Source organism: Panthera pardus, unplaced genomic scaffold (genome assembly GCF_024362965.1).
Source record: "Panthera pardus isolate Hobbes unplaced genomic scaffold, ASM2436296v1 HiC_scaffold_2, whole genome shotgun sequence".
In the NCBI taxonomy this organism is placed as follows: Eukaryota; Metazoa; Chordata; class Mammalia; order Carnivora; family Felidae; genus Panthera; species Panthera pardus.
The window spans coordinates 26,735,148-26,758,126 of record NW_026526765.1 but is presented as its reverse complement, the minus strand read 5'-3'; the positions used below and the strand labels follow the sequence as shown (position 1 = coordinate 26,758,126).

General features: G+C 38.5%; 1 long non-coding RNA gene across 1 annotated transcript in view; it reads left to right on the top strand.

Annotated features, from left to right (window-relative positions):
• Positions 1–969: 969 nt before the first annotated feature.
• The window catches only part of LOC109267735 (uncharacterized), a 220,041-nt gene continuing 198,031 nt past the window's right edge, over positions 970–22,979 (top strand). Inside the window, exons 1-2 of the long non-coding RNA XR_008423679.1 lie at positions 970–1,108; positions 4,224–4,363. This is a non-coding gene — a long non-coding RNA (uncharacterized LOC109267735). The remainder of the gene's footprint in view (positions 1,109–4,223; positions 4,364–22,979) is intronic.

The window sequence follows — 22,979 nt, the reverse complement described above, 5'->3', positions numbered from 1 at the left end:
AATGTGTAATTCAATCTAGAAGAAATTATAAACATAAGAGTATTATGGAAATAGGAAATTAAAAATATAAATATATATTTGAATAACATGTATACTTTTGTCGTAGAGAACTATGATAGGGTGATCAACAAAGCATGGAGATGTATTTCTTTTTTTTTTTCTTTCTTTTTTAAATGTTTACTCTGAGAGAGAGAGAGAGAGAGAGAGAGAGAGAGAGGGAGGAGTGGGGGAGGGGCAGAGAGAGAGAGAGAGAGAGAGAGACAGAATCCGAAGCAGTCTCCAGGCTCTGAGCTGTGAGCACAGAACCTGAAGTGGGGCTCGAACCCCTGGACCGCTAGGTCATGACCTGAGGGGAAGTCAAACGCATAACCAACTGAGCCACCCAGGTGCCCGGAGATATATTTCTTTGAACAAATTCTATGAGGGCATTCTCTTTGGTGACTAAAAAGTAACAGTGTGAAATATATGTTAAAAGCAGTGTTCATTTACCTACTTTCAAGTGGATGGATATCAAATCATTGTAGCATTTAGATTTCATTGGACAGATGTATAAAGAGAGTTTTGTTTTTATATGTTACTATTTACAATACACTGGAAATATCACCCTTTGCAATGATTTAAATTTATGATGAGAAATTTTAAAGGACAGAAGTTAAAAATGTGTGAATGGGTACTTAACTTTCAAACTTTGGAAGTAAATAATCCAAAAAATTTGAAGATTCCTATTACAGGTAGCGTGCAAAATGCAGTTTGGTTAAGGCTGGTGCTCTCCTTACAGTGGGTAGCCAGGAGTAGGTGGGGAGAAGTGGGGAGAAATGGGGAGCAGTGAAGCAGGGGAAATTGTACTACTATATGTAGTACAGTGGACCTACCATAGAGGGGCGCTGGAGGACTGGAAGACAGAGAGGCGTCGGCTGGGATGGGCGGGACACGAGTGGCTCTTGGAAAAAGCGCGGGGCAAGCAAAATGGCGGCCGTTCGACTGAAAGTGGCGGCTCCGCAGAGATTTGGCCAGGTTAGTGACAGCGAATTGGTTTGGAGCAACAGCTGCTGTCAGGACAGGCTTCCAGCGAGATGGGACATGAAGGGGTTTCAGCCATGCCCCGTGGGTGAGTTGGAGTCAGTGCTAGTGGAAAGGCGTCTTTTTTTTTTTTTTTTTTTTTTTTTTCACTTGGGAGATGCGGAAAGGCCAGTTTCTGAACACTCATGGCTCAACTAACACAGAGCAGTCTGTGTGTCTTACACATAGAAGTGAGAACACCTCAGAATTTCACACACTACTTAGGAAAAGGTGGAAGGTGTTAGTTGGTTGCCATGAATGGGTTTGCCAACCGAAGAAGCCCAGGGACCCTTGGTGATTATGATGACATCCGTGTAAATACGAACTCGCTCTCCAAAGCCAATCGATATTTGGTTAATTCAACTTCTTAACTTTGGGAAAGAGTACTCATATCTCAGAGTTCTCTGATCTGCTGGGAAAGTAGGGGCTATTTTCCATGAAAGTAGTGACCTGGGAGAGTTCCTGCAAGGTTTCACAGATTATGGCACTGCAGAGACAGTTTCCTAAGTCTTGATTTCAGGTGTTCAGTTGCAGCTTGTTCATCAGATTTGAAACAAATCTAACTAGTCAAGTACAAACATAAAAATATCCCCAAAACAAAAGTACCTGTTTAGATTATCTCTAATTTCACATTATCTAAACCCCGATTTCTATTCCACGTTCTCCCTTTCTTTTAGTAAATGAGTGATCATATGATTTTATTTATATTTTGTAAATACTCCCAAGTTTCCCAGAAGCTACTTTTGCCTATAGAGGGAAGTCTAACTTTTTAGTCTGGTATCAGAGGCCTCCATAATTTGCCTCAATCTATGTTTCTTATTTTATTTTCCATCATTTTCCCATGTGAAACAGCGGCTCAGTCTGGCTGTTTCACTGCCATCTGAATATTACATGAGGGTACAGTAAGAGCCAGATTAATATACAAACAAAGGATGGTAGAATATCACTTTTGATAAGGCGATAAAGGAAGGTTTCATAGAAGAGACGACATTTGAATTGATCTTTGACATGCTGGATTTTTTTTTTAAATTTTTTTTTTTAACGTTTTTTCATTTTTGAGACAGAGAGAGCATGAATGGGGGAAGGTCAGAGAGAGAGGGAGACACAGAATCTGAAACAGGCTCCAGGCTCCGAGCTGTCAGCACAGAGCCCTATGCAGGGCTTGAACTCACGGACCGCGAGATCATGACGTGAGCCAAAGTCGGACGCCCAACCGACTGAGCCACCCAGGCGCCCCAACATGCTGGATTTTCAAGGCGTGGGCTTAGAGTAAAATACTGAGCTATTGGTGAGGAACTAGGTGTGGCCTAGCTTTCTAGGACGTTTACTCCAATAATGAAGACACCAGGAGGTGAGATACCATTTGGCCTTTTCTTATTACATATCGCACCACAGTGGTAAAATCGCCTACATTAGATGTATATTTAAGTCTCTTTCCACACATGGAGTTGTGAAGTAGAACTTTCTGAGATCTGATCCATTACTAGGCAGAATTTGGTATAGGACACTTCTGTTTAGTATCCTATTTGTATTGGTTTATTATTACTATAATCACAGAACAATTCCATTCTTATATTTCACCTACAGTACTTTAATATAGGTGTTATGCAGAGTACCCCTGGGCAGGATGGTGATTCAAGTTTTTTTGTCAGCCTGAGATTAAAAAAAAAAAAAAAAAAATGACCCTGAACAAGGAACCTGAGAGTACAGATTCTAGATCTGGCACTGCTACTGATGCTAATAAAAACAAGATAATTATTTTTCCCCTCAATTTCTGCACCGGGGAAAATATACAATAATAACTTCCTTGCCTATTTGTAAAAGTGCAGTAAATATATGCAAAAATATTTCCAAGGAATTAAAAAAATCGCTAAAATGTAAAGGATCAAATTCCAGGCTCTTTGTTTTCTCTGAAGGTATAATTAGGAAATCTGAAAAACAGCCATTTATTTAAATGCATTAGGTGCTATAGGTAAAGACCATGAGAGCTGGGACTTTGTTTCTCTTATATTTCCAGTGCCTAAATAGTGTCCGTCACATAGTAGGTATTCATTGTATGTTTCTAGAATGAAGGAATGAACAAGTGACTGGAGGCATTCAGGGGCCTCCTTCTAGCTGGCTGACCTGGTCGCCAAAGCTCTGTGTCCAGGTGTCTGGCTGAGTGGAGTCTATGAACTGTGTGTTTGCTTAAGGATATCCTGCTTCCACCTGCTTTTCTCCCTCACTGTTTTATAATGGTAATAGATAACATTGCTTGGGGACCAAATCTGTGCTAAAAGCTGTGAGGTGCTTTACATAAACGATCGGTAATCCTCATAATCCTGAAAAGATGTGCATCCTTATTTTAAACATCAGAAACTCATGCTCAGAGAAACTAAGTAATATACTAAAAATCATAGCTCATGCATCAATTTGGATAGGCTGGGTTATGCTGTAGTGGTAAACAACCTACACATCTCAGTGACTTAAAATAAACAAAGGTTTATTTTTTGTTTCTGTCACATGTTCACAGTGAGTCAGCAGGAGGGCCCTGCTCAATGTAGTGGGGTCATTGATGTAGCAGAGCCGCAACCATCACAACTCTTGCTATACCACAGGAAAAGGCATCTCTACAGAGTGTCATACCAGCCATAAAAGCTTGGCCTAGAAGTGACATACATCCCTTCTTCTCACAAAACATTTGCCGGGGTTCGTCATATGACTCCACCTAACCATAGGCAAGCTAGGAAGTGTAGTCCTATCATATGCCTGGAAGATAGAGTGAGAAATTTGGGAGGCAGTGCAAATGACTACCAGCTCTGGTAAGTGGAAGGCTTGGTTTCTGAATCCAAAAATTATCTGACTCCAAAGCCAGATTTCACAAAACTGCATTGCTTTACTCGGTTTACCTAGAATTCTGGAATTGTGAAATATCTATATCATTTGACTTTCTGTTGCTTTTCAGTGAGGGTTGTCTTCTTGAAGCAACCTAGGCTGAATCTTCCTGAACTGAGAATAACTCTTCCTTCTCAGTTGTCATAAGGTGAATCACGACCCCTTTGGCCTTTGGCAGATGAGGACTTGAAAGGCAGACCCTCTGGGGTAGGCACTGTCCCCAACCATGCTCTCTTCTGCTTGTGTATCTGTAGCGGAAATGTTATTAACATCATGTTTTGCTATTCTAGTTCCACAGCTGCTGGAGTGACTTAGCAGTTGGCTAGGCATACCCTGTACTACAGAAGATGTATGCTGGGCCAGAAGCAGGCCTTCTTCCTGCAGACTTGGAAGGAGCTGATGACAAAGGCCTGCCAACAGTGCTGTGACTGTAAGTTAGGATCATTCACATTTCCATCTTTGTAGGTAGCCTGTGATGTGAATTTGGAGGCTCCCCAGCAAAGAGCCATGAATTAGAAGTCAAGAGCTTTGAAGTCATTCCTGGCTCTATCATCACTAGTTGTGTGACCTTGGGCAAGTAATTTAATCTTTCAGAAGTCTGAGTTTTCTATCTGGAAAAAGAATATCAATTCCAACATCCAGGTTTTTAAGATGAAAACTGCCAATTTGTGCAAAATGTGAATGGCTGACATCTGAACAACACTTAATATTTTACAGAGCTTTTCTTCCGCTACCCTGCTATGCAGACATAATTACTGTGATTTCCTCATTGAAGAAACTCAGTCTTGTAGGATCAGGTGAATTGCCCAAGGTCTCACAATTAATAAATAGCAGAGGTAGGACTTGAACATGTCTTCTGTCTCCAAATATGATATTCTTTTCCCTGATCTGAGTCATTGACTAGGATGATCCACAGGATGTGAAAAAGAACATACAAGTAAAGAGAATGGGTAACAAAGAGAAAAACAGTAGATTTGAACTCTTGAAGATGAAGTTTGAATCCATTTATTGGTTTATAGTCCTGGAAAAGCCACTTCCTCTCCTCCCCTCCCCTCCCTCTTTCTTTCTTTCTTTCTTTCTTTCTTTCTTTCTTTCTTTCTTTCTTTCATGTTTGGCAAAAGTAGGTAGGGCTTATAGTTATCTGGTGCACACTGGTATAGCCATACTGAATATTAAAATATTGAAATCCTTCTGTATTGTTTGGTGAATAGCTACTCTAACTGGCCCCTCCTTTAAGATCCCCACCTATCTCCTCTTTTAGTAATAAAAACATCAGTGTGGGGCTCAGCAGGAGGCATTAAGGACCCACTTCATTACAGGGCTATGGTTGGTCCCAAGCTATATTCATTGCTAAATATTTTTAATATGATTGATGAGTGGGGACAATAGTCATGTTCTTCCCAACTTCAGTGGGCTGCTCTTGAAGATCAGATAATATAAAACAGTGAAGATGGCATACCAGCTGTAAACCTTAAGGGCAATGTTTTTTAAAATATCATAGCAATGGTCTCTGGAAACAGAATTCTGTTGTATTGAAAATATCACATAGGTTTTTACCTTGGTGAGATTTGTTGCCTATTAGCCTATTCAAGATTCTGAGACATAAAGGAACTTATTTAAAATTTTTAACTTTGAATTTCCTAATAGTTGAGAATAGAGCTCATTTCCTCCACTATAATACACTTCTCACATCCTCTGCTAATTTTGTGAATCTAGGTTTTTGACCCTGAGCTTATTGTTTTCTCTATATTTACTTATTTTTGTATGGTATGTCTTTCTATGCACTGTCCCACAAGGTTCCTATCCCAGATGCTGCTTCAGTCCAGAGTCAGAGGCAGTCAATAACCTATGGCAGGTTTATCATAGAACAGAGGTTTCTGGAGTCTAATATCCTAGAAAAATAAGAACAAGGAAAATAGTACATCATCAATAACAGTTGTAGATATTTATTGAGTGTTTTTTATACGTGGAGGATGCTGCTGAGTGCTGTACATATTCTACTGGTCATGGTATTTGTCCCTCCATTTCACCCCACATGGTTAGTCTAAGCCATGGCGCAGCAAACTATGGCCCATGGGCCATCCATTCCTAGGCTTGTTTTTGGAAGAGCTAAGAATATTTTAAATATTTTTATAGGGTTGAAAAAAAGAAGAATATGCTACTGAGGTTGTATGTGGCCCACAAACCCTAAAATTGTTACTATTTTACCTTTTACAGAAAAGTGCCAATACATGGTAATCCCACTTTGCTTACTAGTGGTTGGAATAAAGTTAGGCATGTGGTCCATTCAGACCACAAATGGTTATTGAGGCCTAACCACTATTTTGAATGTTGAGGAGACATCAGTAAGCAAAACAGACAAAAATTCCTGCCCTTGTGTATTTTACTTTCAGTTCTAGTTAATGAGATATAAGTCTATTGTTGTTTGGTAAAGGCTTCTCACATTCTTGTAGGAAATAGTGAAAACGATATTCATTTCCAGTTTAGATGTTTCCCTCTTTAAATGTGATACTTCTAACTTATGATCACAAGGGAAGCCAGTTCGAGAGTCAACAACACATCAAGGGTGACCAAAGAGAAGGTTAAAAAGAAATTAATTACACTACTGAGTCAATAAACCTTGAAATCTGTCATAAGACTTCCCAATATTAAATTTTTCTTTAAGTCCTTTTAAATAAGTTTTCTGTTACTTGAATTAGCAAACAGCATATGTATACACATACATTATCTAATTTAATCCTCATGACAATCCTATGAAATGTTTATCATTCTCATTTTACAGAAGAAGAATTTGAAGATCAGAGAAATTAACTAATTGCATAGTCAACACAGTAAGTGGTAGAGCCAAGAGGAAAACTCTGATCTCTGGGTTTTGCAGCTCTCTCTAAAACTGAGTCTCTCCTTCTTAAGGAATTCCTAGGCAGTAAGGATTGTTAGAGGTCAAGACAGGAAGTCACTATGGGGACAGTTTTTTTGTCCTGAGCCTGTGTATATAACTGCATTACTGAGTTTCACCCTCTTTCTTAGACCTAGAATAATCTTTCTTTACCCCTATCCCACAATGAGAAGGCAGAGTTTTTCCATTTATTGAGAAGTCATTGACCTAAGACAGTTGTATTAATGTATGTAAGGAACCAGGCAGTGAAATCTCCCAGCAGGGAGCAAATCTTTCTTTGAATCTATATATAAGATCAATCTGTTTTCTCCATTTTTCCTATCACCATTTAGATTCCTTCTCACCTTGTTTACCTGGCCTGTGCTCAAACCACTCTGACCTTCCAACCCAATTTTCACACTGTAACTAGAAGATAAAGGCAGTTTTTCAATATGGCTTTCAACAAAGTCTGTTCAGCTTTATCTTTCTTCAAGCATCTTCTGCTTTGTCTGTTTCAGCCACACCAGCCTTTGTCAGCCATCAGCTTCTGCCTGCAATGATCATTCTTTCCTTCTATGCCCAATAACACCTATTTGTCTCTGGCTCAAGTTTTATTTTTTTTATGCAAGCCTTTATTGATCTCCCTATTAGATTGACTCCTCACATTAGCCCTCACTGTGCCATGGCACATGGCACATGGCACAGTTATAGTGTTCTACTAGTTTGTGTGATTATCTGTTTAACCTGTGTACTGTATTTTATGTAGGAGACCAGTGGCCACATTTGTTACCATTGTAAACCCATTGTCTAGTACACAATAGGTGCCCAATAAATAGTTGTGGAATGAATGTATAAATGTAAAGGCATCTTGTATTTGTTCAGTGATCTAAAGCATCAAGTAAATTCTAGAGCTCAGGTTGTATCAGTTTGAAAACCTGCAGGAAATACATGAGATCCTCAAATGGAACAATTGAGGAAAATTTAATTTAGGAACTGTTTATATAGGTGAAATAGGCTTAAGGGAAAGTAACAAAGGATGATAAAGCATCCTGGGGCTCGCAACAGTGGGGTTAGTACCCCTAAACCTGAATTGGCAAGTGAAGGGAGAAGTTTCATCCCAAAGAGAATAGGTGTGGTTCTAGAAGAGAGCCACAGGGTAGGAATGGTGGATATTGTAGATAAACCCAGCCAATTTGAAGGACCTCTCTAGTGTCCATTGATGTCAGAATTAAAAGAAGAAGGAAAACATGGTTATCATTCTCTTTTCTCCCTCAACCTCCATCTAGTGCCTCCCAGCAGGTAAACCTAACTGAAAGCCAGAGGGTAGGGAACTAAATGATAGTCCATAAAGACCACTTCCCAGGGCACAAAGCTGAGTGGAAAATGGATCTGGCAGGACAAATAAAAAATATCCAGCCATTGGTCCTTGGGACAATTCCATATTTTGCTAAGATGATACTAAAGGGTAGCTTGAAAAGTTTTAATTTAATATAACAGAAAGGAATTACTAAAGTTAGAGTTTCATAGGTAATTGAAGCTACAGAAATTTTCTTATCATGGACATTCCATGATAACTGTGAATAAGTGAAAAGTACATGGGATTCTTAGTTAAACATAAGATCAAGTCATTGCTTTGCCACTACAAACTTTGGTAGTTTGGTGTTCTTGTTTGTAGAGTGAGGATTATAGTGCTCATGTCATAGGGTCATTTAAAAAATCCAGTGCCTGGCACATGGTAGGTGCTCATGAAATGGTAACTCCTGTGAGAAAGATATGTAGTTATTACCTGCTAGAGCCTTGCACTATGATAAAGTCTCTCCCTCAGAACTCTTGTTGTCATTAGGCAAGCAAGACCATCAGTGATGGAGAAATTAGAAACTAAGAAGGCCAGGGAATAATCAAATATCAATTGCAAGTTAAAATCCACAAGAAAGATTCAGGTCACAAGCCCTGCAGCTCTGCCATGTAACTGGACCTCTCCTCACCTTTGCCCCTTCCCCACCCCACCTCCCACCCACATCCTAGGATCTTTAAGGAACCTTCCAGTTCTAAAGACTAGTGCATTGTAGATCATGAGGATCATATACATCAGTCAACTACTGAGTCTTTCAGCTGTGTGCAGTTAAACCACAGGCTATTGAAGCCAATAATAGCAGGAGCAGTTTAGAACTCCTTAGTGGGAAGTTCTACCTTAAGACAGTAGTGACATCACACCACTTAGCTCAGATGCATTGTGTGACAGTGACAACTTTTCCCCCACTTAAGTGAACCCCTGTTTGCTTACTTGGTGCCAAATGGCTCACATATAAACACTGAAGGACAGATTAAAGACCACATTGTACTTTACTTTGCCATTTCGTGAAGGGCATTATTTTCCATATTGATAAAATCTGGAGGGAAGAATAAAGGACAATGGACTTTTATTTTAACCACTAAACACTCACTGTATCCCACAGAATGTCTTGGGCTTTGTTCTACCACTCTTGGTCTTGAGACTTTTGCCATTAGGAAAAGTAAAGGCATCTGGCTCAGAGTTTATCCCTAGGGGGATTGAGCAGCGTCCTGGGAGCTCATTGGAAAGGAGTAGGGGAATGAAACAGGAGAATTAGAGGGCCTACAGGACAAGTTGAGGTGATAGTTTTTATGCCTGGAGTCCACTGCCTGCAATATGATTCCTGCTCATCAATAGCCTGAGACATTCTGACAGAGAGGGGCAGATGCCACCAGAGCATTAGCGACACACTTAAATAAGCCCCATTTTACCCAAAGCCTTCCCTACTACTGCATCTGTCCTGTGTTGATCTCTGTCTTCTCCATATTTCTGTTTTCTCTATATTTTCTCCAAACAAGACTAGCAATCCTTCTATCCCTGCCTCTGTTTTCCCACTTATATTAATACCTTATGTTGTCTGAGTTCACTCTGGAGTTTGAAGACATATTGGGCAAGGAATTGAGACCTATTTCCAGGTTTAGCTTTGCTCTATATCCTTGATCATGCCCTTTTAAAACTTCCAGTTTTCTCAACTTTCAAGAAATATCTATTTGCTGTAGTTAACAGTGCTGAGAAACCAGGAAAATACATGTATGTACAGGGATTTTTTTTTTTTTTTTTTAATTTAAGGTAGGGGTGCCTGGCTGGCTTAGTCAGTTAAGCATCTGACTTCAGCTCAGATGATCCCATGGTTTGTGGGTTTGAGCCCCGTGTCAGGCTCTGTGCTGACAGCTCAGAGCCTGGAACCTGTTTCGGATTCTGTGTCTCCCTCTCTCTCTTCCCTCCCCTGCTCATGCTCTGTCTCAAAAATAAATGAACATTAAAAAAATTTATGAAAAAATAAAATTTAAGGTAAAAATTATTTACATACAGTGAAGTGCATATGTCCTAAGTATACAATTTGGTGAGTTTTAAAAATGTATATATCTGTGTAACCAGCATTCTAATTGAGATATAGTATATTTCTGTCATCCCAGAAACTTCTTGCACGTCCCTTTTATATCCTCTTCCAATGAATCCCTCTCATCCAGACTCTAACCACTATTCTGACTTCTGTTACTAGAGATTTGTTCTCCTGCCCGTGAACTTATTAGAAGCACTTTGAAAAGTGAAAGTCACTGTACAAAAGCTAGTATTATTACTATTTTGAAGCTAGATGGTATATTACTTAAAAGAAAAGATCTAATCTTTTACTTAGTACTAAGCAGAGAGCATGACAGATACTGATTCAGTTCGATAATGAATATGTATTAAAGTAAATAAAGTATAAATGACGTTGACCTGGATTCCAGGAAAGCTGAATTCTAATCTGCTTTGCCTTTATCCAGCTTTGTGTCCTTAGGCAAGTAGTTTTTTCTTTTTTAAAAACATTTTGACCCTAAGTTTTTCTTTTATTAAACAAAGAATTAGACGAGATGATGTTGTAGAGTACCTTCCTACTTTCAGAAGTTACTTAACTAATAATGATAATGACACTAAGATTTACTGAGTGCTTATTATATCCCAGCCACTATTCTATTTTTAAAAAATTTTTTAATGTTTATTTATTTTTAAGAGAGAGAGACAGAGTGTGAGTGAGGGAGGGGCAGAGAGAGAGAGAGAGAGGCAGACACAGAATCTGAAGTAGGCTCCAGGCTCTGAGCTGTCAGCACAGAGCCCGACATGGGGCTTGAGCTCAAAGAGCACGAGATCATGACCTGAGCTGAAGTCAGACACATAACTGACTGCGCCACCCAGGCACCTGTACCAGCCACTATTCTAAATACATTTATTAACCCATTTATCTTCATAACAGTCCAAAAGGCAAATTTTATCATCTCCATTTTACAGATGAGGAGATGTGGAGGTTAGTTAACTCTCATAAGGTCAAGTGGGCAATGCTAGGACCCAAGCAATGACCTAGACAGTGTAGTTCTAGAGTCTTCAACTTAACCACTAAATTCTGTTTCCAGTCATTGGAGTGATAAATCAATATAATGGTTGGGTGGGAAAAAGGAAAAAGCATGGGTGTGTGGTTAGGTAAAGGAATGGGTCACATTTCACAAGTTTCAAAATAAACTTTTTATTATGGAAGTTTCTAAACATACACAAAAATAAGGAGTTCAGCAAACCTTCATGAACTCATCACCTAGTTTCAACAACCATCAATATTATGCCATACTCTTATTTTTACCTCTCTTTGAAACTATCATGAAAATTTTCAAACATACCCTCACAAGTAGACAGTATGGCATTTCACCCCTAAATACTCCAGGATGCATCTTAAAAAAAAAACAACAAAAAAACAGATTTTGAGCCAACTACAATGCCTCGTTACACCTAACAAAATTCATAATAATTCCTGATTATGTATTATTTAATATCAACTCCATATTCAGATTTCTCTGATTGTCTTATCATTTCCTTTTTGTTGTTTTTCCATTTAGAGCCGAAAACAGGTCCAGTCATTGTATTTGGTTATGTCTTTTAAGTCTCTTTTAATCTAAAATCCTCCCTGCTTTGAAGAGGGGAGCTTTAGGTGTTTTTTTGTTTTTGTTTTTGTTTTTGTTTTTTTCCTGAAGGAGGGGGAGACCATGGAGATACATTTCTAATTTTTTTTCCCCATGTATAGAAATGAGGTGATAGTTTCAGGAGAATAAAGTAAAATCACCCCTGCTTATTCCCATTTCCCAGGCCCCTCACCCCACCCTCTTACCTTATAAATGACCATCCTGCTTCTGTAAGTCATTTTCTTATATAAGTAGTATAATGTTGCTAGGAAGAAGCTGGTTGGATTTCCTTGCTCTTACCAGAAATAGAGAGTATATCACCACTGAAGGAAATTACTATTAATAGCTCTCAGCAAAACCCTTCCATTATAACAGGGATATGGTCTCAGTGAGGAAATTGACACTTAAAGATATGTCTATGTATACTTTTTTTTTTTTTTTTTGGTACAGGAAGGGGAAACAACAACATGGGGTTGTTTTCATTGCAGGCAGGGACTCTTTAAGGTCAGAACTGGCTCCAACCTGACTGAGTCTCATGGATCTATGATTTCTTATATTTGGAGTAGGCATCCAAAGAACCAAGTCCTTCTTCTTCAGAGTCTGCATTTGATAGGCACACACCTTATTACTCATAGAAATAAAGTCTTAGGAAAGGCCTAGAGAATAGTAAATCAAGTGTTTTCAAACAATGTTCCGTGGGGCTCCATCCACGAAGGTACTTTAAATATTTTGCAAAAGTTTGGCTTGAATTTCACTTAAAAAAATGTGGTCAGTTCTTGATTCTGGTATTAGTCTTTATTTTGGCTTTCTTTTACAATGTCTCTCTTAGAATCCAGTTTTCAGTAGATCATACCAATACTAAATAATAAATTAGCTCCATCTCTTTATCAGACATCTCTGAAATAATGATTTCAAAACTGCTTTGGAGAAAGTACACAATCTTGATTTCAAAATAAATTTTTGAAAAGGTGCTTCCTTTTTGTATCCCTTGGTAAAATATCTTTTTGGAAGTCATTCTCTTTGGTGGATTCTGAAATCTAGGAAGTCCCATTTGGAAGTTAGAGAATGCCTACCTAGAGTAGAAGTTGGGTAAATCAGGGTTTTGTTTTTTTGTTTGTGTATACAGTAAAAATAATTTATTCATTAACTAAACATGCATGAACTAGCATGTATTTTATATGGCTACATATTTCTGTATATAAATGCATTTTAAATGCCTGAAAGAGCACATACCTAATCCAGTATTGCTTACATTGGAGGAAGTAGGGAGGGGAGCTGGGTTAGATAGGTGGGCAAGAGGACTTTGTTATCTATAATGTTTGATTTCTTTTAAAGGAGGATTTACTTATAATTGATGTTCTTAGATATTAACTGAAAAATAATGAGTTAAAGACTTATTAAATCATGTGAAACAGTTTTGAAGGACGAAAAAGGAAATTGAGATAATTGGCACAAGATAGCCTTCCCCATGTCATGCTATAATTGCCTGACTAGTCTCTCCCCTTGTACTTCCTCCTGCTCCTTATCACAATCCCTAGTTTACTCACCACTAAGCAAAAACTTTCCACTACTTTCCACACACTTTACTCATTCTGATCTTGGGAAGAGCTGGAAACAGAAAGTCCAGAGACTGATCTTTGTGGTGTGGGGTGGTGTTCCCAGGCCTATTGTAAGATAGGCCTGGAGGCAAATGCTACTCATGTTCTTACCTACCTCTGCATCCTGAGTAAATCACTGGGCTTTTAGGATTTAGTTTCCTCATCTCTTAAATATAATTTTATCTACTTTGTAAGTATTGTACCGAGATTAAGTAGTATATTGAAAATGTCCTGCACAGTGCCTTGTACATATTTATATAGTTAGATACAGTAAATTTTAGATTCCTCCTTTTTCAGTGTTTTGTTCTTCTACACCATGTAGGAGTTGATGATTTAAAAAAAAAAAAAAGTAAGAAGTGATCCTTGTCTAATAACTCTGTAAATAGTTAAATGCAGTCAAGTGGTTTGAATTCTATGATAGGAAGTACTGAAAGATGCGAAGAAAAGAGTGATACTAATAAGATAATAGCTACAATTAATCAAATGTTTATTCTGAGTTAGGCATTATGCTAAGTACTTTTTGTACTCTATTTTATTTAATTATCCCCACAACCCTTTTTTGGGATAACTATATTATCCTCGTTTTACAAGTAAGAAGATTACAATTCATTGATGTTAAACTTCTTGCCCCAAGTCACTTATCTACTCAATAACAGAATTGGGATTTGGTTTTGGGGTCTGCCTAACTCCAAAGCCCATGTTTGTAACCACTGCTTGGAAGTTGAGAATAGAGACAAGAAAATTTTATAAAGAAGTTTTATTAGTTCATCTATCTATCCATCCATCCACTCATCTTTCCTTTCACATATTTCAGAAAAGATTTAAGGTAGCTTTTAGAAAATTAACATTTCAATTAAGTCTTTAAAGACATGTGTGTCAATCGGGTAGGTAGGGCCAGAAAGGGCTTTCTTGACAGAGGCAATAACATGGGAAGTAGTATGAAAGTTTCCATCAACAAGTAGCTTGTGTGGCCCCAGAAGGTGAAAACAGAGGCTGGAGAGGTAGATTTGGCTGGATACCTTGACTGCAGTTTTACAAAACTGAGAATTTACTCTGTAGGCAGTAGAGAGTAAGGATAGTGGGTGTCATAAGACAACTAGTTTCATTAACGTAAAACCACACCTCATGTTTTGGCCCCTAATAGAGTCACCTTGATTGATTGTTCTCATTCATCAGACTTTATAAATAACATTTGGTAGTTTTCAGAAATCTAATCCAGTCTCCAAGGCTGAAGTTTTAATTCCATAGAGGCCTGGGGAAGGAATGTACCTCATCTTGTAAAGGCCATTTCCAAGGAGGAGTTTAAAAAAAAAATTATTTGCATATTGGAAATATAGCTGGAATATGTTTTCATTTTGAGGGTTAGGGTTGCCAGATTTAGCAAATAAAAATACGGCATGCTCAGTAAAATTTGAATTTTAGGTAAATAACAATGTTTTTATTTTAAGTATGTAATATTTGGGGTATACTTATACTAAAAAATGTTTTTTATCTGAAATTCATATTTATCGGAAATCTGTTGTTTAAAATTCAAAAGCAGGGTGTTGTGTTTTTCATCAGGTGACCCTATTGAGTTGGTTACTTTGTTCTGATATATGTAAAAATCCAGATTTATTAATCTGTAGTCACTCTTTCTATAACCCCTTTTCCCAAAAAGCTGAGTTCCTGTAGGACTCAGTGCCAGAAGAAATGTATGCTGTGTACAATGTACTGCTACTTCCCACACATAAGGACCTGAAAGAAGTTGACCCCAGGGCAATGAGAAACAAAAGAGGAAAATCAAGGCATGGGTCTCTGTGAAGTCTTTTTTTTTCACAGCCGACCTTGGAAGTTTTGTATCCTCCCTGTGGCCTGGCAGCCTGGCCTGAGTAGTTTAATGCTTAAATTCTTTTAAGTGATTGTGTTAGTTTCCTTTTCATAAACCTTATCTCTTCCTTGGAATGTGTTTTAGTTTGCCTGGATGGAGTTGAGTATTCTGTTGGCTCCCTGAGTCCTCACGTCGGACTCTGTTTCTGTGGGATTTTTTTCTTTGCTTATTTGCTTTAGGAAGAGGCACACTGATAAAGGAGGGCAACCATCTGGAGGCCAGAGGATTCTCTGGTGCAGCTGCCCAGAGGGACCCTGCCTCCTCCTCAGGCTGCAAGGAGTTTACTTGTAATCATGGAATGTTTAAAACGAGAACCCCCTTAATAGGATCTATTACAATGGGGCATGGGAAGGGGTCCCTTTGAACCCCACTCAAAATAGTTTCACATTTTTTCTATTACACATTGGTAGTTTCCCTGAAAGATCATTTGATGAAAGGATTCTGCAGCTAGAAATAAGTTATGAAACTTTTATTATAGCTCCCCCCAACCCCATTACAAATAAGGAATCTGAAGCCCAGAGAGGTGAAGTGACTTAAGATAATCTAGTAGCAGAAGTGGGAAATACAAGCCCAGGTCCTCCAGCTCCCAGATGGTGATTTTTATTCAAGTGTACCCAGTTCCTAACACCATACCATGAGGAATCTGTCATTCACACTATGCACATTTCAGGGCCCAAGAGTTTCTTGGCTTTCCAGTACACATGCCTCCCCCCCCCCCCCCCCCCCCGCCCCCCGACAACTCAGGGAAGGTTGGAGAGTGTTTTGATTGCCGCTAGGGGTGGTGGAGGCTTAAAACATAAATACCTGGGGGAGACCAGACAGTTATCCTATTCCATCATAATAGGTAAATCTAGATAGGAGTTTGTTGCCTGAGAGAAGCATTTCATGGAGAAGAGCACAGAACAATCTGGGAACTTACAATTGGAAGGATAGATGGATTGCTATTGGGGTAGAAATTGATCCCAACAGTGGAGGATGTGACCCTGGCATATACACTTCTTAATTTTTCTCTAGCTGGTCCTTTTGTTTTTTGTTTTGTTTTGTTTTGTTTTGTTTTTAATCACCTCTGGATCTGTAAGAGATGTATGATTCTTTTTTTTCTTTTTTCCCTCTTAGGTGAGCCCTTGGCTGAGGTACAGTACTTCTGTTCTTGTAAGGTGTACTTGCCTTGTTGTAACCCTTTCCCTGAGGGATTCTCTACATTTCTATATTAAAAACCCCAGGCAACAATAGGGAATCACTAATGCTGGGAATACAGCCCCAAATATCCTTTATGGTTCCTTATATACAGAGGAATTTACAGTGACATAAGGGAATAGAATAACAAGATGATTAAGGACCTGGGTTTGGATTCGAGCAGACCTGAATTAAAGTCCCAGCTCTGACTTTTACTAGCATATGACTTTGGGCAGACTGTTGTTTACCTCTCTGAGCTCAGTTTCATCAAATATTAAAAGAGTAGGGGTTCGGTGCGAATAATAGCCTACATGTCTTAGGAGTGCTGTGAGGCTTAAATGAGAAATATATATAAAGTGCTTTGCATACTACCTGGCAAGTAGTGAACACTCAATTGCTGCTAGTTGTTATTATTATTATTAATGCCTTTATTAATAATGTCCATAAAAATTAACTAATTTTAGTCTTCTACATCTTGATCTGGGGGTTGGTATCATTCCTATCTTTATTAAAGAAAATCTCTCTCCTAATCAATATGCTACCTATCTTGTTTTCAATTGTGTTAAATTGTATTTCTTAAGTTCTGGTTCCAGTTTCACCTCCTTGATGAAATCTCTCACCATTCCATACCACTTATCTCTGTCTCCTTTAATTTCCTGATTGACACATTCTCTGTGCTAAATGATCTAGAGAGCCATTTCTAACATTTTCTACATAGTCTCTTTTTTATTATTTTCCCCATGAATGCTATAATTGGAATCATATTTGAAAGCTAATTTTCTTATTAAGGGAAATTTCAAACATTTCAAACATAAAAGATAGTGAAAATAGTATAATGGGCTCCATTACCCAACTTCAACAATGATCAACATTTGTCATTCTTGTTTCACCCATCTTTCTTGCTCCTATTTAATTTTGGCCAGAGTATTTTGAAGCATATCCCCAGACATCATGTAATTACATATTAAATAGTTCATTAAGTATGTCCAAGTGATAAGGATTTTTTCTTATAATTACAATGCCATCAATGTAACAAAATTAATGATAATTCCTTTTAACATTTGACACCCAGTCAATATTTGAATTTGTCTAATTGACTCAAAAATATTTTTTAGCAGTATCTTTCTTAGCAGTATATATTATATAAAGGGATTTTCTTTCTTCCTGTATGTCTAGAGACCTACACTGTGTTCTCACGAATGCTGGTTGATGATGCTGTTCTGATCTCTGGTCTCAGTCTTTGCCTTTGGTCTGTTCATGGCTACCCCAGCCTCAGGGATTTACCTTTCCCATGAGCCTGGACAATGGAGGGGTGAGGGGAAGTATCTTACCTCTCCTGGATTTTGAAGGAAGGGAGAATATGAAGTCAGTAGAGAGAGAAATGTGGAAAGAGTCAGAGCTAGAAACCCTGCAAGACACAGGAACTAGAACTAGGTTAAGAAACAGATTGATTAAAAGGGATATTTAGGTTTAGCTGTTGTAGAAATTTTGTTATATTCAGATTGAAAATAGAGAGTGTTTAGTCCATTTATAAACTCAAAATAAGCTTAATTTTGAGTAAGAGATGAAATGTGATAATAGCTGGGTCAAACAAACAAACAATTCCAAAATAACAAAATACCAAAAAGCAAGTTATTTTTCAATGAAACCCCAGGCAAAATGTTAAGAAACTAGTAGAATCACTTGCTGAAGCCCTTGAAGGCACCTCGCTATACCACTTAGATATGTCCCAGCCCTTTTAATTTTCTCTAGCAGTGCTTCTGAGCTATCACTGTCCATTAGAATTATTAGGAGCTTTGTAAACTATTGATACTAGGCCCTCTACCCCTATCCCTGAGGTTCTGATCTAGTCTGGGGTGGGATCCATGAGTCAGTATTTTTAAAAGCTTGTTATGTGATTCCAAATGCACCAGCATTAATGATGAATTTTATAGTTCTTATTTCACTATTTTTCTCCCAAGTTTAATATTGTAGTTTACTGGGAAGTCCTGTGTTGTTTCTCTTTAAACACTCTTCTATAGATTCTGTAAGCTCAAATATATTATTTATTTACTTATTTTATTGTTTAAAAATTTTTAAGCAGTTTTTTAACCACATTGTGCTAGTGCTTTTTGTGGATTATGTTGAGACTCTTAAACATCATTTTATTAAATTAGTCTTATGGGAAAATCATCCCATTTCAAGCTTAAAACTTTATCCAACTAGAACTCAACTGGTTTTTAATTGGACACTGACCTGTGCAGTTCTGTTCATAGTTTCACATAGGTTAATTTTCATACTCAATAGCATTATAAGCTTTTTGAGGGAAGATTAGGTTTGAGTGCAAGTGATCGAAAACCCAAAATAATAGTTGCTTAAACAAACAAAAAGTTTATTTCTCTCTCGTGTATAAATTGAATGTGGGTCTGGCATGATTTTCCATGATTTTAGATGCCTAGGATCCTTCTATTGTGCTTCTCTGCCAAGTGAGTCTTCTATTTTTATGGTTATTATGTAGTCCAAGATGAAGGCAAAAGCTATCCGTGATGTCCACATTGCAGCAACAGAAAGGAAGTAGGAAAAGGAAGGGGAAAGCTCCTTCCCTTTAAGGACATTTCTCAAAAGTAATTTAGTTCACTTGCTTATACCCAACTAGCCAAACCTTGGAACTTGGCTTCAAGGGAGGTTGGGAAACATAGTCTTTATTATGAGTGCCTTAAGACCAGGCAGAAATGGAGGGTACTTCACTTAGGTAGAAAGAAAGAAAAGATATTGGGGGATAGTCAGCAATCCCTATCCAAAGAGTAATGACCAAGTCTTATATTTTTTTGTATACCTGATATGCTGACCCCAGTTGCATATGCAGTAGATACCCAACAGGTAGTTATCAATTGATTCCACTTAGAAGGGATTGTTTTCTATTATTTAAAAAAAAATACGTATTTTACCCATATAACTTACTGATATAGTGGCCTATCTTGGGTTTCTAAGTGGCATTTTATTAAATTGTTCCCATAAGGCATCATATTTTAAGTTGCAGACTTCATCCAATTAGTGATAGACTTCTAGATCTAATTGGTTTATTTGTTTTAATATTGCTTACAACTCAGTGTTACTATTCTATGTAAAATCCTTGTAAAAGTTTGTATGAGTATGTGTATTTTCCTGAGGGTAGAGGTTGGTTCATAGTGTGTATCAGATTCCTTAGTAAATCTGAATCCCATAAAACATTAAGAGTCACTGGTGTAAACTAAGAAATAATATGGGCAGTTTGATTTCTAGCTAGTAATTTTGCCAAGTTTTTACTTCTTATTATTTTTTACTGTAGTAATCTGTTCTTTCTTAAGTAATATGATTATTCTAGTAATCTGATTACCCTGGTAATCTGTTCTTTCTTAATATATAAAGTTATTTAAAATTTTTTAGAGGGGCCGAATATTGAAAGATACACTCTTGGTCTCTTTTTTTTCAAATAAATTGTAATACTCTAATTGCTTTTTTTTTAAATTTTTTTAATGCTTTTATTTATTTTTCAGACAGAGACAGAGCATGAGCAGGGGAGGGGCAGAGAGAGAGAGGGAGACACAGAATCTGAAGATGGCTCCAGGCTCTGAGCTGTTAGCACAGAGCCTGACGCGGGGCTCAAACTCACAGACTGTGAGATCGTGACCTGAGCTGAAGTCGGACACTTAACCGACTGAGCCACTCAGGTGCCCCAACTCTAATTGCTTATTTTAAAAGTTTGGGTTTTGCTCTTGGGATTACATCAAAATAAAAAGCTTTTTCACAGTTAAGGAAGCCATCAACAAAACAAGAAGACAGCCCACTGAATGAGAAAAGATATTTGCAAATGATACATATGTTAAGGGGTTAATATCCAAAATATGTAAAGAACTTACACAAACAACACCAAAAAAAAAGAAATACAATTAAAAAATGGACAGTAGCTATGAGCAGGACATTTTTCCAAAGAAGACATACAGATGGCCAACAGACACATGGAGAGATACTCAACATCACCAATCACCAGGGAAATGCAAATCAAAACCACAGTGAGATATCACCTTGTATCTCTCATAATGGCTAGAATAAACAAGAAAGAACAAGTGTTTGGCAAAGACGTGGAGAAAAAGGAACCCTCATGCACTGTTGGTGGGAATGCAAACTGGTGTATCCACTGTGAAAACAGTAAGGAGGTTCCTCAAAAAAATAAAAATAGAATTACCACATGATCCAGTAAATTCCATTATTATTTACCCAAAGAAAATAAAAACATTAATTTGAAAAGATATATGCACCCCTGTGTTTTTTGCAGCATTATTCACAATAGCCAGATAGCTATGGAAGCAACCCAAGTGTCTATGCATAGATGAATGGATAAAGACTATATGGTGAATTATATATGTGATGGAATATTACTCATCCATAGAACAGAATGAGTCTTGCCATTTGCAACAACATGGATGGATTTATATATGGTATGGATCAAATATAGAATTTAAGAAACAAAAGAAATGAACAAAAAAAAAGAGACAAACAACACAGACTCTTAAATATAGAAAACAAACTGGTGTTTGCCAGGGGGGATGGGCGAATGGGTGAAATTGTTGTAGGGGATTAAGAGAACACTTACTGTGATGAGCACTGAGCAATGCATAGAATTATTGAATCACTGTACTGTATACTTGAAACTAATATAGCACGGTATATTAATTATACTGGAATTAAAAAATAATAAATAAAGATTTAAAAAAAAGTTTGGATTTTGGTCAGAGTGATGTTACCAAGATGGTGACATAGGTTTTTCTTGACTTTGCACCCCTCACAAGAACAACTAGCCACTGTTGAAGAACAAGACACCACCAAGAGAATCCTAGAACATGAGAGTAAGGCTGAAGCACCTCCTGCACTACAGAGACCATGACAGATTGTAGCAGATTGCGTTAGGGGGTAAGAGAATAGCTACATGTTGACTACATTGCTTCTCTTCTAGGCCAGCGCAGTACCATACAGAGTGGTCTCTGCTGAGCATCTCATTCCTCCAGTGGGAAAAGAGAACCCAAAGGGGACAACCACTCCACCTGTCAGCATTGTGAGTTTCTTTATAGGAGCCCCTACTCTGATCTCTCACCATGGGGAGTGCATGGGAATCTTCAGGACTCAACCACTGGGAATCTGACTGTGATGGAGAGTGGGGGAGGTTATAACAACCAGCACATGAATCTTAGCAGACCAAGTTCATCCCTGCAGTGCCCAAGTAGTAATCCCAAACTGTGTTTTTGTTCATCTGCAGAATCAAGTCAGGGGTGCTTCGTGACTAAGGAAGTCAGCAGGGTTCAAATCTGCCTGATTCTGATCCTTAAGTGAGTTTTGCCTGCCCTAGAGCTTGGTTTGCCTGTGCCCAGGGAAGGAGCTGAATCACAGCCCCAACTGCTGTGGAGTGTCTTCTGCCCCATCTGATCAGAAGGACTGGCAACAATTCCTGGAAGCAGTGGGGCTCATTGTCACTCCAGCTGACAGGTGGGCAGGCAGAGTTGGTCATCCCTAGAACAAAGCCACTATCAGGCATGTAGTGTTCTTGTACTATACATAGGCAGGGGGATTAATTCATAGCAAAGGCTCCAGCTACTAGCAACTGGAGAACCTGTTTTGAAAATTGAGAGTAGCCTGGAGTAGCTCTTCCACCTCCCACCCAGGCAAAGTTGCTGACACATAGACCCACCTGCTGTGAAGAGAAACATCTTCTGGCCCCATCTCATTAGAAGGACTGTAGACAACTCCTGGAAGCTGTGTGGCCCAGCAACACTTGAGCCAAGAGGTGGTCAGACAAAGTCAGTAGTTTGCAGAACAAAGCCACTGGTCCTATTCAGTCAGGGAACTTGGTGTCTGGATCAGTTTGAGATAAGACAACTAAGGATTTTACCAGCCATAGAGCTGCTTCTCCCACTGTACCCAGGCAGGGAATCTAATTTGTAGCTCTACTCATCACTGAATACAGCCTATCTATCTGACCAGGGAACCTAACCACAGCAGGAAAGCTGCAAAGCACATTCAACAACCCTACGTGCAGTGGCACTCGAATAGGCAGCATAGTCCATGGCTTCCCCATCTGTAGAGCAAAACCAGTGGCCTCACTAGAGTAGGAAATTTAACTCACACTTTGGCTTGGTTCAGATTCTAAAACAACAAGCTATACAGGCTCTGGGTCCCATCCTGCAGCTCTCCCAGGGCAGGGAAGTTAATTCATGGCCCCATCCACTACTGAATATTGTAGCCAGTCTCTATCATCTGGTAATCCTGACAAGAGAATCTAGGCAAGTGTGGAACCCATCCTACAGCTGCACTTTGGTTGGGGTCCAAGCCAGCAGTTTTATTCAACTGTTCTCAGCCCATGGCGTATCCCTTGTCCCTATCCTCAGAGCTTGAACAGTTGTTTCACCCAAAAGTGGACCATAAAAGCAGGCTTCACCTATCTAAGTACATTACAAATAAATATGCCCAGAAACCCGAACTAAAGTGACTGGTGAAGAACTGTCTCTACCAAAGCAAACCAGTAACATCTGGTAGAGTC